This window comes from Venturia canescens, chromosome 3 (assembly GCF_019457755.1).
Source record: "Venturia canescens isolate UGA chromosome 3, ASM1945775v1, whole genome shotgun sequence".
NCBI classification, from domain to species: Eukaryota; Metazoa; Arthropoda; class Insecta; order Hymenoptera; family Ichneumonidae; genus Venturia; species Venturia canescens.
Window position 1 is genome coordinate 19,299,913 of NC_057423.1, and position 13,619 is coordinate 19,313,531.

Below are 13,619 nucleotides of genomic sequence, written 5' to 3' on the forward strand. Positions count from 1 at the left end.
ATGAACTATATGTTTATTTAATTACCTGGAGATTTTAATTTATTTAAAAGTCATAAGAGTTCTTCTCGGGGGGCTCCGCCCCCAGACCCCCGCGGGGGGCTTCGCCCCCTGCGACCCCCCTCCCACGCGTTACAATCATTAAGTGAATGTTTTATACTACATGCAGTTAATATAATACATTCCAAAATGAAATATTATTTTAAAACATATTGTGCATTATATATTCAGCTCTGATGAAGCTCGGAAACGTGGTTTTGTTATATAAAGTATCGTGTGTACCTCGGAGGCAACGGCTTTCAGCGCCTCGCGCGATGTTTTCAGTACGAGTCGCAGCCAAGCGCGCGAGGCGAAGACATCGCGCTCGGCGTTGAAATTGCCACTTTGCCTCCTTGATACACAATGTACTATTGTTATTGGTGATAATTTTTCATATCTCATTTTAATATTTATAATCTCGATTGCTAAATTGAACATTCATATGTATGAACAACTTATTTTTATGAAAAAGTGTCATTCCCAAAAAGTCTCCAAAATTGAGAACCAAAATGTCTAGCCATAAATGCTTGAATTGACAACTTTTTATGAGATAAACCGTTGAATATCATGAAAATAAATTCCTGCCAGTGTGCATGCGCGTGTAGTCCCCCCCCCCCCCCCCTTGCCCTTACGTACCGTCGCCCGGCAGCGTTGCCGCTACATAACGGCATCATCCCTTTCATGCCGTGGCGCGCTCGAAAAATCGTCAAATTTATAGCTTTAAATCGTTACTACGTATGAACTACACGGCTATTTTTTTAGATTTTATTCCTAATATCAATATCTATCATGATGCATTTTTTATCAAATTCTATAGAAAATTGTGACTGCTATGAATTAAAATGTTTCTCAAACTGATGATTTGCCTATACCTTGTATGTTAAATTTCCCAACTTCAACAACGAACATCTCCACTTTGGTACGAGCATGGTCTTCAAAATTTTACAAGTACATTAAGGAAGCTATAAATAACGTGTCATCCAAAATTTAAGAAAATCTATAGAAAATCGATTTACTCGTGAACGTCCTTATAAAGAACATCCCTTATTTTCTAGAATAAAGACTTGGGAAAAATCGCCAAAGTCTAAGTATAGATCTGTGACGATAATATTTCACATAAAATTTCACGAAAAATAGGTCTTTTTTCGTCGGAACAAATGTTAAACCCGAAAATTCCCCTAGGGAAAAAAGGTTGGGACAAGTACATTAATGGCCCCTTACTGGAAAAAATAGAAAAATAGAAATAAAAAACCAAAAATAAAAAATTATTGAAAAATTTCTATTAAATTATTTAAAAAGTATAAATTAGAAAAAAATTCTATAAAAAAAAAAATAAAAAATTGCTTAAAAAATTCATAAGTATTGAATAAACTGAAACATTTACTATCCAAGTTACGCACAGTGTGAAAACGTATGATATCAAATGGAGGCCAAGTTTTGATTGATAATTTGGAATATTTACCGAACAAGTCGGAAAAATTCATTGAAAAGTTCCTGTTTTATCCATAAGGTCCATTAATCATTTATAATAATTATTTTTGAGAAAAAACAAGTTCATGAAAAAAAAGTAACGGAAGTTACGTGCAATACTAATATTTATTATATCAATTCGAGGCCAGGTATTTTTATTATCAGAATAACATGTATTTATTTAAAAGATATCGACATTCATGTACTGAATTGTTGACTAACAAGGAACATCACTTTGGTGTCCCCCTCCGATTTTCTTGAAACTGCTGTATGTGAAAGAGCATTCGAAAGTAAGAGACACGTATTTTTTTTTATCGGCGGAAAAACGGTTTTAAGGGGTGAAACCACCCTTGAAAGTAAGGCATGTCAGGGGGTGATTTTGCAGTTTCACCAGCAAGCACTCAACAGATTTTGATAAAACCAAAACCAAAATGTTTCTTATCTGAAGTGATGAAAAGTTCACCCTGTGCACGAAAAAAAAAAAAAAAAACAGGGGGTTAACCACCCTTACATTCTTATATTTCTCACGCCACAATGAAAAGGAACGAATATGATGGAATGAAACGGGTTCTATTTCCATGAAAACATGAAAATAAAGTTCACATGTTTTTGCATTTTTGCAAAATAGCAGTCTTAAGGGGGTAAACTACCCCTTTTTTGAATTTTCGTACTGTATGTGGCTTATTTCTGTTTTACATGTTTTTGCTGATTCGAAATATTATAATAATTTCGAATCAAGATTTTCTGAGGTATCAAAGTCAATACAAGACTCTGAAAGTGTGAATCTCCCCCACTCGATTTTCCTCTTTATTCGCTATTTCAAAATTTCTCCCTGCATTTCGTTCAATTTGGTTGCTCTGCATCGAAATTACGAATTCAATAATTTTAGGAACGTATAATGATCGTATTGACCTCAATCTTGGCGGGCAAGGGAAGGAGGAGGGGAGCCATTTGATATTTACTACGATTCAACTTTGAAGTCTGAATAAGTCTATGCTGTTGATCTTGTTTACTAACGAACATTTTTTAAATGAAACTTCAATACACATTAACAATTCATTAACCGTCTCATAGTATAGAATCGGATTTTATTAGATAAGTACATATATCGAAATAAAATATAATAAAACCTATCATTTCCAGCAATTATGGCTCATACGTTGTACAATAATGATATTCATCAAAAAAATGTTTCAAACACAAAGATTTTTTGCACCATGCACATTTTATAATCGCTATATTATTGCAACCAGGTATTTCACAGTGTGTTTTTGATTGACCGAACCCAAAATCAACAGGATTTTCGAAATATTCCGGTTTTTCCGTAATATAATTACTTTTAAACCATGAATATTTGAAAAGATTGATATAGCGTGGAGATGACAATTGATTGTGGGCCAAAGATTGCAGTTTGATTATATTATTCCTCAAATGTAAATTTATATCAGCATCCACTAATAGAACACTATCTGAAAAATGTCGTACAAAATTTTTCCATATCCTGAATCCAAATACATCAAGCGGTTGAATTTTTCCAGTTGTACCTTTTGGGATAATCATTGTGATGATTTTTTTATCATGAGGGGTGGCTTCACGTACAACTTTGGGGCAGTGTCCACTCCAGGAATCAATCAGTAATACATTGTCACTTCCAACATTCGGAAAAAAAACTTTTTCCATCCAAATTTTAAAATGATCTGTAAACATATAACAAATTATATATTTATAACTATATTTTGGAAAAAGTTGATGCACCCTTAACGATAATACGCACCGGAAGTAAGTTTCCCAGATTTCGATGCTGTTACTATGACGTTATCTGGCTTAAACAATTCGTTCGTTACTCTCGGTCCAAATTCACCTTTTGCCTCCTTTAATACTATGAAAAGTGGAGAAAGTAGTTTCCCGTTGGCATTTATTGTTGGCTGAATCGTGTAGCTATGGGTCGTTGAAGACACTGATTGTACAACGCATTCAACTTTTTTCGATCCTTCCATCGCTAAAGTTCGTGCTGAATGGATTTCCAGTTGAAAACCGCTTTGGTCCGAATTATATACATTACTTGACCCATACTTTTCTATTAGTAATTTAACATCTTGAACAAATTTGTCCGCATTTGTTTGCAGAAGCGCTTCTTCCTCCACAGTTTTTCTCGTTATAAATTTATTAATTTTTCTGGAAACAATGCGATGCGATTTCTTAAATTTCCATAGCCAGTTATGAGAAGCTTTGAATCGTATATCTTCATGGCCTATTTCTTTCTGTGCCTGTAGAGCCCACTTTCGAAGGTCAATATCATGAACAATGACACCCGCGTCTACAGCAGTTTTCATATTCCGTAATGTGTATTCAGAAATTCGAGCAAGTTTTTCTTTATATGTACCACCCTTGTTCAGTTGTTGTGCCCAGCGTCGTAACTGCCGTATGGATTTTACAGATTTGTATTTTTGTTTGACGGTTTCAACACTGTAATTCTTTTTTTTACCAGATCTCCAATATTCAACAGCTTTTTTTTTATAATCATAGCTCAGCTCATCGTCACCAGAACAAGCGTCGGAATCGACATCATCATCCTTTTGCCATATCATATCTTCAACAGCAATTGCTTCGAACTCTTTAAATGGTTCTTGAAAATCAAGAGTTTCTTCCTGTATCATCTCAATCCCGTTGTAATCTTGCATAGAATCGATTAAAATTTTTTCGAAATTCTCCTTCATCTCTATTTCTGCATTATTAACAGGAGTTTGTGCAATGTTCATAGCTTCAAATGTAGCCAGTAACAATTTGATAACGTTGATTGGGTTGACTTTCATGCTGGTAAAAGTAGTAGGCACAATACACCAAAAGCACAGAAAAAGCACGCACGATTTGGAGCTCACTCAAAAATGCACTAGTACAATGCTAATGGTTACCGCCTTCGAAAATAAGTATCGAAAGAAAAAAATATTTATTAATCTCACGATGCCTGATAACGTTTTTATCTGATGCATGACTCAAGAATATTCGGAATGACTAATGTTATTCGGTGTGTGAGAATGCCAAAAATATCAGGTGATCATAACTACTTGATAACATTTTTATCTAGCACAAACACCGGGATCATATGTCTACGCCTCTATTTTTCCGCCAAAGTTATGAAAGTGTTTTATAGAGGCATTTTTATCTGTAGCATGGTACCTATTCATTTACGTGCAGTTTACAAGCTTTCTATGATCACCGAAAAAGTAGTTGTGAGAACTTCCCCCCCCCCCCCCCCCCCCCCGCCAAACCGACACCATCCAGGTCAATACGAGTTTTATATGTTCCTAAAATTATTAAATTTGTAATTTCGATGCAGAGCAACCAAATTGAACGAAATGCAGGGAGAAATTTTGAAATAGCGAATAAAGAGGAAAATCGAGTGGGGGAGATTCACCCATTCAGAGTCTTGTATTGACTTCGATACGTCAGAAAATCTTGATTCGAAACTATTATAATATTTCGAATCAGCAAAAACATGTAAAACAGAAATAAACCACCTACGGTACGAAAATTCAAAAAAGGGGTAGTTCACCCCCTTAAGACTGCTATTTTGCAAAAATGCAAAAACACGTGAACTTTATTTTCATGTTTTCATGGAAATAGAACCCGTTTCATTCCTTCATATTCGTTCCTTTTTATTGTGGCGTGAGATATATAAGAATGTAAGGGTGGTTAACCCCCTGTTTTTTTTTTTTTTTTTCGTGCACAGGGTGAACTTTTCATCACTTCAGATAAGAAACATTTTGGTTTTGGTTTTATCAAAATCAGTTGAGTGCTTGCTGGTGAAACTGCAAAATCACCCCCTGACATGCCTTACTTTCAAGGGTGGTTTCACCCCTTAAAACCGTTTTTCCGCCGATAAAAAAAAATACGTGTCTCTTACTTTCGAATGCTCTTTCACATACAGCAGTTTCAAGAAAATCGGAGGGGGACACCAAAGTGATGTTCCTTGTAAGTCATTTAATTTTAACGTCATGAAATTATGTTTTAATACGCGTTGAGAATCCTCATTGGATTCAGAACGTTTCATCGAAATTACCTAAAAATCAATGGCCACAAAAAATCCCAAAATTTTGCATTCCAATAATAAGAACGATGTCAACCCATTTCTTTTTAACCAGACGATATAAAAATCGTTAAAAATTCACATCAAACTCATTTGTTACTTTAAGAAGCTATGCACTTTAAAAAATCGATTCCCTTCCGACTTTCAGGATCCTTTGGTATTATTCACAACATTCAACTTCGATTGGATCGGTACAAATTATGTTCAAATACGTCTTAAACGTACTTGTCCGGCCCATTACTTTTGATTCAAATTGCTCATTCGAAAAAAAATCAAAAACGAAGATAGTCCATGTGTTAATATTAAGGAAAAGTAATCCCCGAGAGAATAATTTTTCTTTGATCTACTGCAATCGCTCTTATCGAAATGGAACGAAAATCAAAGACGAAGTTGATAAATCTGTTCATATTATATGGAATAATAATTAACAACAAGATCATTTTTCTTGGAATTCGAGGAATCGCGCGTGTCGTACTGGACTCGTGATATTTATCAAATTATGTACGTGACTATAGAAAAAACAACATTAGATGGCTGAATAGATTCGAAAATTTCTAGTAATGCAACTTATTATTTATCATTTTCATTGGTTCTTACCGAATGATATGTGTTCGCTGAAGGAAATGAGAAATCAAAATTCCTGTTATTGCAATATAAACTTGAGAACAATCAAGTTCAAATTACTTCGAGATATTATCAAGAGACTCGGTAGAGTCTCGGGACAAGTACATTGACAGCCCTGTCGTCTGCTGGCCCGAGGCTCTCGTCGAGACTATCAAGAGACTCGGTAGAGTCTCGGGACAAGTACATTGACAGCCCTGTCGTCTGCTGGCCTGAGGCTCTCGCCGAGACTATATTATCTCTGAATAAAACGATTCGCGGTGGTGGGGGTAAAATCGACATGTCATTTTCTTGAATTGCGAAGCTCAGGAGTTATGTCGCAATTTGAAAATTGAACTTTCAGATAATTAAGAAATTCTCTTTCGATTGCGCCCAAAATCAGCATGATCGGTGGCGTAATTGTTGAGAAAAAACTTTGCACGGGCTCAAGATTATGCAAAAAGTACCAACACATTTACGCAGCTGACGTATCCGTATATGGGTTCAGACCGATACATACAAGGGCTTCTTGATGCCCATCATAACCAATCACCGGTGAGAATCTATTCGTCTCGGCCAATCGCCGATGAGAAAGTTTCTGATAGTCCTCAATGTTTTCTTGTATACCGTCTGTTATCGTCTGTTATGTTATTATAAAGTGATTGCGATCGTAGCCCCGTGGATCAACGGTGCAAGATTTGCAAATTTCGTTTAAATAAATAAAACATTATTGGAAATAGCAGTGGATATAATCAATTTTATTTTTTTCATAAAAGAAGTTTCAATAAGTTTCGAGCCCAATTCACGACAATAATATCTATAATAAATAAAACCTCAAAAGTGGATTAATTGATCTCATACAGTGTACTGAGAGTGAGTAAAATATTGAGAAGTGAAAACGTGAATAATGTGTGTCGTGAAAATTAAGAATCATCTGTTCTACTTCGATATCGTAATATATACATAGATAGCAAATTTGCGAGATTTCGCGTCATGTTGACGTTTGAGGTTATGACCGCCGGAGTGCTGTTGCGTGCAGAGTGTAGAAAAATAAAAGTGGTTATTGAAAAGTGGAAGGAATCGATATTATTAATGACGTGACTAATTAGTGTTGAATAATAATAATAATAACAATGAGAAAAAAAACGTTCGTTCATTATAACCTCTAAAACGTTCTTTCCAAACAGAAATTCTATGTTGTGTAATTACATTAAAGAAAGAGGTGGATGATTGTGTGGAAACGAATTCAAATAAATTTTAAAAAACTTTGGTCAAGTAATTCAATGTATTGTTGTCATAATTTCTTTCATTTAGTTTGGCTGTGTTCACCGGTCCCTTCTTTCAACCTCCTTAGTTTACAGTGTATTGTCATACCAATTTCTATTTGTTCTCCAGACAATACGAGAGATATTCATATTTCTATTTTTTTTATCAAGAGACTCGGTAGAGTCTCGGGACAAGTACATTGACAGCCCTGTCGTCTGCTGGCCCGAGGCTCGCCGAGTATACTTTCTCTGAATAAAACGATTCGCGGTGGTGGGGGTAAAACTGGCATATAATTTTCTAAAATTGCAGAGCTCAGGAGATTTTTTATAAATCAAAAATTGGTTTGGAGACTAATTTTCAAAATCCCTTTCGAATGAGCACGAAACCAACACGATCAGTAGCGTGAATGCTGAGAAAAAACTTTGCACAGGCTCAAGATTATGCAAAAGTTACTAACACATTTATGGATTTGCCGTGTCTGTACAGAACACCATCAAAGGCCTCTTGATGCCAGCTATAACCCATTTCTATGGAAGCTCGAGTCCCGGGATCCCGGCTACAGAAATAATGAGTTGTGATTGGTCAGGATACTCGCTGTACCGTTTCAGCGGAATAAAGTTTATGAATATATACCTATATATATTTTATAAAAAAAAATACAGTACAATTCGAAAAAAAATTCACAAATCTAGAAAAAACTTTATGTTTAAAAAGAAAATATTCTGTATCTATTTTTTAAAGTTCAAAAAAATCAAATAACAAGTAAAAAATAAAAAAACGAAAAATCGCGTTTGAAATCATTATGCAAACCGATGCCTCATCCTTCTTATTTGATTCGAACAGCTAAATCAATTGAAAAAAATTCCATCTAATTTACGTGCAGCATTAAAATTTATTATAACAATTCGAGGCCAAGTATTTTCTAATGAATTGAAAAAAGTTACCACTTGAGTTACGTACAGCACTAAAATTTATGATATCAATCAGTGGACAAGTATTTTATTAGTAACTCCAAATTTTGACATTATTAAAATGTTCTAAGAAGCTTTTAAATCCAAAAAAAATCACATGAAAGCTAGTCATTCGTTACTCTATGGTGGCAAAGACTTATAAGAAAATCGATTTTTCTCAGACTTTCAGGATTCTTTGGTATTATTCACAAAATTCAACGTCGATTGAATCGATACAAATTATGTTTAAATATGTGTTAAAAGTACTTGTCCGGCCCATCACTTTCCGTTTAAATTGTTTATCCAAATAAAAATCAGGGCTTGTCTAGAACTGATGGTTCACAAGTCACAAGTATTCATGCAGAGGGAATTGAGAGAATTATCTTTACGTAATTTTTACTTAGTTGCACTAATTTAATAAAAAACGGAAACAAATTATTCCGCAATATACAAGGGATTTTATTCTGCATCGATAAATGAAACAAATTGTACATAATATATATGTTCATGCTTCCAAAATAACTCTCCAGTTTATATTCAATGATGTCAATTCTTACTTCCTACTTATTCTTCCAGCGAACGAATTCCATACGGACTAAGAACTAACCTCTACTATTATTAAAAGCATTAAACTAATAATGAATCGCATTTCAACAAATTTTTAACCAGATTCTGCCGTACAATTTCATTTTTTTATGATTGATTTTTTATTGAATGAATAGTGATGGGCCGGACAAGTACTTTTAACACATATTTAAACATAATTTGTATCGATCCAATCGACGTTGAATTTTGTGAATAATACCAAAGGATCCTGAAAGTCTGAGAAAAATCGATTTTCTTATAAGTCTTTGCCACCATAGAGTAACGAATGACTAGCTTTCATGTGATTTTTTTTGGATTTAAAAGCTTCTTAGAACATTTTAATAATGTCAAAATTTGGAGTTACTAATAAAATACTTGTCCACTGATTGATATCATAAATTTTAGTGCTGTACGTAACTCAAGTGGTAACTTTTTTCAATTCATTAGAAAATACTTGGCCTCGAATTGTTATAATAAATTTTAATGCTGCACGTAAATTAGATGGAATTTTTTTCAATTGATTTAGCTGTTCGAATCAAATAAGAAGGATGAGGCATCGGTTTGCATAATGATTTCAAACGCGATTTTTCGGTTTTTTATTTTTTACTTGTTATTTGATTTTTTTGAACTTTAAAAAATAGATACTGAATATTTTCTTTTTAAACATAATGTTTTTTCTAGATTTGTGAATTTTTTTTCGAATTGTACTGTATTTTTTTTTTATAAAATAATTTTTTTGACAATTTTTAAAGAAAATTTTTTTTAATGTTTTTTTATGGATGGATTTATTAGCAAACGAGGGACCATCAATGTACTTGTCCCAACCTTTTTTTTCCTAGGGGAAGTTTATGGTTTGATATCACGTATTTTTTCTCTAAAGTTCCTTATTCATGTTCAGTTGACTATAGGATTTTAGTTTAAATTTCTACGAATTATTTATGATTTTCGGCTTATAACGTTGGTTTTCACGAAAAAAGACCTATTTTTCGTCTCAATAGTACTGAAAGTATTTCGTCACAGGTCTGTCCTTGGACTTTGAGGATTTTTTTCCATGTACTCTAATGTGTTTTATCAATTAGGAATCAAAGAGCACGGTCGAAAGCGGGTTGGAGGCTGCGATATGATTTTCGGCTTATATCGTTAGTTTCCATAAAAAAAAGACCTATTTTTCGTCAAAAATGTACTGCAAATATTTCTTCACAGGTCTGTTCTTGGACTTTGGCAATCTTTTTCCTTTAACTCTAATATGTTTTGTCAATTAGGAACCCAAGAGCACGGTGGAAAGCAGGTTGGAGGCCGAGATATGTTTTTCGGCTTGTAACTTTGGTTTCCACGAAAATAGACCTATTTTTCGTCAAAATTGTATTGGAACTATTTCGATAGAGGTTTGTTCTTGGACTTTGGTGATTTTTCTCCTTGTCTTCTAATATGTTTTGTCCATTGGGAACTCAAGAGCATGGAGCAATGCGTGTTGCGGCCCGAGATGTGATTTTCAGCTTATAACGTTAGAAAAAAGAAAGGAAAAGAGGAAAGATAGATCAAATTCAAGACTCAACAAATCCAACAGAATTGGCCATTTTTAAATGTCGCTTTTGCATTCTGAATCTAGACATTTTCGTGTCTTCCAAAACGTACCCCCGACGAAATATATTTCCAAAGTTTGCAAGTGGCCGCTGCGATCCAATTATCTACAGTTTGATAGTTGCTGAAAAAAGGCACCTGGAAACATTTATTATGTTAGAACTCAAAGAAGCAAAAAAAACTGAGCGTACTTAATTCAACAGAGCAACGGAATTCAAAGACGTTTAAGGTATCTGCATTGGTTGTGGAGGTAAACAATTTAATTTCACGATAATTTAGAAATAAATTTAGAAATTCAGAAATTCAGCATAGAATTTAGAAAAAGGAAAATTAAGTTAATTAGTAAAGCTGAAGACTTTTGGGATGAATTTTTGAGATTATATGTTACGGTTGGAGTAAAAAATTTAAATGATGGGCACACATGCTGCGACACAAACATATGAAAGTTTGCAGGTATTCGCTCCATACCGCAGTATTGGCACACATGCTGCGCCACAAAAATATGAAAGTTTGAAGGTTTTCGCTCCATACCACAGTAATACATTTTCAATACTATTTGAAAAGAAACACCTTAAAACTTGCTGAACCAAGTTCCATTACATATTACCATAATCAAAGATAAGGGATGATCCGTAGCATATATATCTATCCACAGAAATTTCAGAGTTCGCAGGTATCTGCTGCGGTTCAATGTATCTGCGCAATGAGCTTCGAAGACAGCAATTTCAAATCTATCGATAAATGAGCAACTGAAGACTTTTATAATCAATTTTTTACTTCATATATATGTTACGGTTAGAGTCAAAATGTAAAATGAATGGCACAGTATATAAATTGTATAGTTTGCAGATTTTCGCTGTATTTCAATGATCCGAATCTACAGCATTATAATGAAAAGTTGTCAAAAGTCATGATGTTGCATTAAAATGACATAGCGCACATTGCATTCAGAAATTCTGTATATTTCCATAGATGTTGGCAGGCATGATATTTGATCGTATCCAAAACTGAGCAACTGCAGACTTATCATAATGAATCTTTTCACTATTAATTCCACATTTGCAGTTTGCAAAGTGGTAATACTCAACACACATGTCATTTCATAAGTTCTATTGTCAAAATTTGTGTTTACCCACTACATTCCGAAGATACGACTTTTCATATCATCAGAAAAAAAGTCTCCAAAGGCTTTCTGGAACAAGTTTCCAAATTTATCACTCGACAGACCAAGTAGAAAAAGAATAACTATACTTATACCAAGACCAGAAATTTTTTTGAAAATCTGATTTACAAAATGTGCAATTCAAGATTATGGTTAGAAACCTCTCGAATTATGTTACCACAATCATCATGAAGAAGGAGTAGAAAATCATAGGACACATATTAGGGAACGAATTAATAATATGTATCGATCCTCTGCAAACTGATGGGGTGAAAACAAGGATCGGAGAGGGCAGAGCCAAACTGAATATCAAGCAAAATATGGGAATGTTTATATATAATGTTGACACAGGAAATAAATTAGAAAACATTTATTCAAGTAAAGTTTCTAATATCATTCTAACAGTTCCGTGTGTTTTTGTTCTATTTATTCGTATGTATAACCTATTTACACATGATATATAACCACGCCAGTGACGATATATTCGCACTGGGCAATATTTTGTAATCTGGTTTAATTGAAGGATTATTTCAGTCAACACTTATTTCCAATCGAACGAAATAATGAAATCTTGAAAAGTTTCGTTGACATATGCATCGCGCATTTTTTATATTCTTTTTCACACACACATCACAGACTACATTTACGCGGCCGCTTTGATACCGGTTTAATATATCACAAATTTTAACAAAATAAATAGTAACATGCACTTCTTTAGATGACGAAAATTATTTTTCTATTTATCCCGCACGCACTTCGTAATGTCGAAACTCTATTCATGCGATCAAAAACTGACACATGGTTTGTACATATATATATGTATATCGATCGAATTTATGACTGCTGTTGTTACCAGCTGTGCTGCGCCGTGTGCTACGTTATGAAGTTGACGTCAGATTTCCAATCATCAACAACTAATTTCAACAACCAATCACAACGTCTAAAAATGGATGTCGTCAGATCCAACCAATCAGAAACTCGATAGCATCAAAGTGCCTTTGATGGTGTTATACTATAATATACAGACACATAAATTTTTGAATGTGTTGGTAACTTTTGCATAATCTTGAGCCCGTGCAAAGTTTTTTCTCAGCAATTACGCCACCAATAATGCTGTTTTTGGGCTCATTCGATAGAGAATTTCTCAATTAGCTGAAAGTTCAATTTTCAAAGTCGTACATAACTCATAGGCTTCGCAATTAAAGAAAATCACATGCCAATTTTACCCCCACCACCGCGAATCGTTTTATTCAGAGAAAGTATAGTCTCGGCGAGAGCCTCGGGCCAGCAGACGACAGGGCTGTCAATGTACTTATCCCGAGTCTCTTGATTCTTAATTTTCACGACACACATTATTCACGTTTTCACTTCTCAATATTTTACTCACTCTCAGTACACTGTATGAGATCAATTAATCCACTTTTGAGGTTTTTTTTATTATAGATATTATTGTCGTGAATTGGGCTCGAAACTTATTGAAACTTCTTTTATGAAAAAAATAAAATTGATTATATCCACTGCTATTTCCAATAATGTTTTATTTATTTAAACGAAATTTGCAAATCTTGCACCGTTGATCCACGGGGCTATGATCGCAATCACTTTATAATAACATAACAGACGATAACAGACGGTATACAAGAAAACATTGAGGACTATCAGAAACTTTCTCATCGGCGATTGGCCGAGACGAATAGATTCTCACCGGTGATTGGTTATGATGGGCATCAAGAAGCCCTTGTATGTGTCGGTCTGAACCCATATACGGATACGTCAGCTGCGTAAATGTGTTGGTACTTTTTGCATAATCTTGAGCCCGTGCAAAGTTTTTTCTCAGCAATTACGCCACCGATCATGCTGATTTTGGGCGCAATCGAAAGAG

General features: G+C 34.4%; 1 protein-coding gene across 1 annotated transcript in view; it reads right to left on the minus strand.

The window, feature by feature from the left end:
* The window catches only part of LOC122408437 (protein lin-11-like), a 715,873-nt gene that overhangs the window by 615,140 nt on the left and 87,114 nt on the right, over positions 1-13,619 (minus strand). The gene's annotated exons all lie outside the window — the stretch shown is intronic.